A 5,049-nucleotide genomic window follows, 5' to 3' on the forward strand; every position below is an offset into this window, starting at 1 on the left:
GCCTTCCAGAAAAAGTGACATTTATTCTGAGACTGGAGGGCAAACAGAAGCTACTGGAAAAAGAGGTAAGATGGAGCGAATGTTCCAGGCAGTGGGGGAGATGCATGGCAAGGCCTCTAGGATGGAGTGTGGTGTGGTTTGAGGAACAGAAGGAAGTTTGGTATGCCTGGCATCTTGAGGTGCTCTAAGCTGAGGTGGGGTAGGGAGTTGGTGCGGGGTGTATCACAAAGGGCATTTGAAGGTTTTTACATGAAAGGTAGAGGGGAATTGGGGGAGCCTTTAAAAAGAGGAGTGACTAAGTCAGCTTTCATTCAAGGAAGGTCATTTTGGTTGCAGTGTGGACAATAAATGGGAGAAAAAACATGAGGTTAGAAATGGTTGCTGGTCCAGGTGGGATTTGACGGTGACCTGGATAGGCCAGTGTGAGTGAAGGGAAGCAAAAATGTATGTATTGAGAGTGATAAAGGCTAAGAAGGAAAGGAAATAAATCAGGATGAGGGATCAGAAGATAAGGGGATAGGGCTGAGAAGATGACATGAGCACAGAGAAACTAAAGACTGTGGGTCTGAGGGAGGAGCCTGACTGACACCCATAGAGTAAGTCATTTTGTCCACCTGATATGAAGAGTCTCCTCTGCGATGGATGCCCTTTGGTGGGTATCTACACAAGACACAAATTCTCATACTCTAAGAGGTTTGTACCATACCTTTACCCCAGATTTCCTGGCCAGCATTCTTCCAAACTTGGAAGTTCCTTCCAAAGTCCAAGTCCTTGAGCATCCAGCCAAACCATTAGAAATAGCCTGTGGATCAGTGTAGAGCCACACCTCTGGCGGTATCTCACCTCAGTCCTAGTGCACATACACTGTTCAAATGTCTGCTTGGGGGAGGCTTGTCCTTCACCTTGTCCTTCAGTGTCATCCCTGAGTGGGGCTGCGATGCAGCAGCTTTCCTTTTTCTGGTGCTGCTAGAATAACACCTGGAAGCATTTCTTCTTTAGTTAGTTGGGCATAAGGAACAACTTAGGAGGCTATTGATGTGAGTTGAGGGACAGGAGACAATTTCAACTGGAGTTGGTGTTGAAGTCTGAGCCACCTGCTCATAATCCAGAGGTAATTCATTTATTCCTTCTGGATTTGCTCGAGCTTGGTCTCTTATACACCTGTATCAGTCAGGACCCAACCAGATAAGAACAGTAGGAGTTTATTATGCTTATACAAGAGGGAGCTGGTTAAGCAGTCTCTGTAAGGCTGTTTTCCTTGTAAATCCATAGAGCAGGCAGACAGGAACGGAAGATCATGAGTAGACTAAAACCTGGTGAGCATGAGCTGGGACCCCATGAGGACAAACTAAGATCTGGCTTTGATGACCCCTTATCATGGAGGTAACCCCCCCCCCCCCACATACCTGGCCCTGAACTCAGAAAACCTAGAGGAGGATGTAGGATTAGATAGGGTATTTTAAGGTCCAGATGCTGCTTCGTGCTAATGAGGTGAATCAATAGATCACTAACAACCGTATGTATATTACAAACAGCTGCTTCTTCTTTGCAGCTTTTCAAATGTCTCAAGAATCTCCCTGTGACCCAGCATACCCAGAAATGCACAAGAAAGGGAATTCTGGGAATGAGGTTCAGCCTAGTCTGGTTGACACATTACAAAGCTACCATAATATTATTTCCATTTGATGATAGATTGCTTCTGCAGGAACCCAATCATAAGGCAAGACTTTGTGCGTCATGAGAAACTCAGGTTTCATGGTCATCTGATATCCCATGGTTAGGTCTTCAGCCTTTACCAAAGCCCAGTAAGGAGTCAGACCTGTTTCTCAAGAGGAGAACAGTTCAGATCTCTTATTTATCGCATTAACTTTCCACATGAAACATAATATGAGCTTTCCATTTTTTTTATAATCATCTATGTTTGTTCATGTATCGAGACCCAGTCAATATATACAATCACCATATTGTGTTAGCTCACAGAACTTTATAGCTTGTTTTCATATTTGGTAGGTCAAGTTCCTTCCATTGTTCTTTTTTATTCTGCATTTTCTTTTCATTTTATGGTTAACTTGTCAAGTTCAATAAAGTTCTGTTGGAATTTTGATTTAGATCGCACTGAATTTCTCTGATTCAAAGGATTTTCACTCTTGCAAGTATCCCTCATATTTTAGACTTTTATATCATATCTTTTTTTTCTTGTCTTGTACAGAAGTCTGAATTTTCCAGCTCTGTCTCCCAACTTAGTAACTTATTCCTCAGGGGTGCCTATTTTGATATTTTGCCTACTTGAAATTTTTATTTTGGTAATCATGTTATTTTATTTCCAAGATCTCTAATTATCAAAACAACTCACTTTTATTTCATAGATAACTTTTCTTATAACTCTGAAGTTATTAATTATACTTCATTTAAAATCTGCTCTTTTTTGCTCTATTGTGCACATTTTTCTATTTGCTGATTTTTGTACTTCTCTTTCAAAGTGTTAGTTTTCCTTAAATATTTTCTCTTTCTTGTTCATGTACTCATTTTTACAATTTGAGATTCCCTGTTTACACATGTGTGACTGTGTTTGTTTACTGCAGTTTGCCTCCAGTGGTTTTGGAAGGGGACAGGAGGGGCTCCCTGATAGAACATTTGATTACTTTGTCTTTTGATCCTGTTTTTATTTGTCAGAAGTTACTCTTGGCACCAACCAGCCTCTTCAACCTGAGCATTCAAACTAACTGCTACTGTCGAGGGGAAAATGCTTTCGTCTGATTGAAGTGGAGGTGTGGCATGAAAGAATGGTGAAGGCGGGATGGACCCACCAGGCAGCTCTATATGCTCCAAATGTGATTTCGTAACCCTGATGGTTTCCCTAGTAACCTGTAAGAGCCACACCCGGGTTTAGAGCCTACCCAGCTCTGCTCTGATTGTAATTTCCCTATGCTGGGCTGGAGTTTGGGGCTTTTGTTTACTTCATTAAACCAACCTCATTTGCCTTCTATCTTTTGGAATTTAGCCAAATTTCTAGTGTACTGATAGATTTTTTTTTCTAATGCTGATAAGTAATTGATCTCTTGTACACACACACACACACACACACACACTTTCCCAATGTCTCATGAGTCTAGGGACTTGGGACAGGAGACGCAGCTGTCTGTGTTTTCAGTCTGCCATCTTGATCTAATTTGACTTGATGTTCTTCAAGTGATTTAGGTTGTCTTTTATGATTCTTTAATGCCTCAAACCACAAGTTATCCCAGGCCTGTTCATGTCGGATGAAATATGCACAATCTTGCAGCTTAAAGGCACTAGAAATAAAGCTACTGGAACATAATGACTCATAGTAATGAGGTTTCATTTGAGGGTAATATGAACAACTGGGGACTCTCGTCTTAGTGCTTTGGATTTTGGAATGCTTTCACATTGGGAAAACAGGAGGCAGTGGCTGTTTCCTTGGCTTTTGTTCACAGACTCTCTAGAAGACTGTCTGCTTGATGGATGTATTTTCTCATTGCTGGTGATAATTCTCTAGGAGGTGATTCACTAGCAAACAGAGGCTGCAGCAGAGCATTTTCCTCCATCTTCACACTCATGCTCATTCACTTTGCTATTTGCTCCCAATATCCATTTCCCCTACTCAATAAATCACCTTTTGATGAGAAAAGAGTACAAAATATTAGTCATGTGAGGATTTGGATCATGTTTAATTTAGCACCAATGAAAAAATTTTCTCCTAATCCAGTAGCTGTCTGGAGCCACAGCCTGTGATTGTCAATGGTTTTGTGCATGCACCATCTGAAGCCCAGACAGCTAGCTCCCGAACAGCTCAGGGCTCAAAGGATTCATGCTAAATTCCTGCTGTGGGATGAGACTCTAAGCCAGGGGGTTAAACTGTAAATCAGGAATGACTCAAGGTAACAACTTTGCTCAATCTGATCTTCTTTCTTCCTATTGACTTTTTTTATTCTTCTACTTTTCTATTCTTCTATTATTGACCAGACTATCTTGGGTTTAGTGCTACACTTATTCATCAGATAAAGGGGCACAGGGGAGATGTGAGAGCACCCAGCGGCCCCGTCACTTCCATGAAGGAGAAATGGATGGACTCTTCTCTGCTTTTAAATTCAGTCCTTGCATATCATGGACCCAGTGGCAGACTATGTGCTGCCACTTGCTCATCTGTGTTTTAAGTCTTGCTTACCTACATAATTCATCAGAGACCAGGTTGATCACAATGTTTAGACTGGTGTGTGTGTGTGTGTGTGTGTGTGTGTGTATGAGGAAGAGAGAGAGAGAATGAGTGTGCATGTGAGTGTATATGAATTTACTCCCAGACTTAAGTTAAAAGTGAGGGGTGAAGCTGTGAACAGAGAGCATATTCATATTTATATTGACCAGACTCTTCATCTGTAGAACTAAGACCCTGGAGCCAATGGCAGACAGGCTCTGAGGTAGAGGTACAGATTGGTTTCTCCCAAAACTTACATGGAGTTTAGGGTGGAAGATTTTATTAGGAATCAGCAGCCATGAAAGGAAGGGGAGGACTGAGAAGAGGAAACAGTGAAATGGTGCTGTCAAACTGAGAAGTCTTGGCCAATCTGGCAGAGACCTCTGGGGAGAGCACACCCATTAAAGTTGTCCTCCTCAGGCCAAAATGGCAGCATCTTCATACCCCTGCCTTGCTTAGTTCCTAGACATGGGCTGCCCCCCAAAGGGCATGACCTAGGGTGAGGAGGTTCTAAGCAGCTGAGGCATAACCTGAAGGAACTGACAGTGGAAGTTGTCTGCTGATTGTACTTCCTGCAAATGAGAGCAAGCCCTCCTTTCTTCCTTGAAGGGTCATCTGGCCAACACATCCATGTGCCTGCCTTGAGTAGAGTAGCTGATGGTAAGAGAGAAAGTATAGGTGCCCAAGCTTTTTCTGGGGACAGAAGTAAGGGGTCACAGGGGTGGAATGATCGTGAGTTCCTGATATTTAAATTACTTCTCAACCTAGCCTTCTTTTCTGATCAGGTTTCAGAGGAGAAAGAGGTTATACTAGGAAGCAAGTCACATGCAAGAGTT

This window comes from Mirounga leonina, unplaced genomic scaffold, assembly GCF_011800145.1.
Source record: "Mirounga leonina isolate KUSES-001 unplaced genomic scaffold, KU_Mleo_1.0 Mir_95, whole genome shotgun sequence".
NCBI lineage: Eukaryota > Metazoa > Chordata > Mammalia > Carnivora > Phocidae > Mirounga > Mirounga leonina.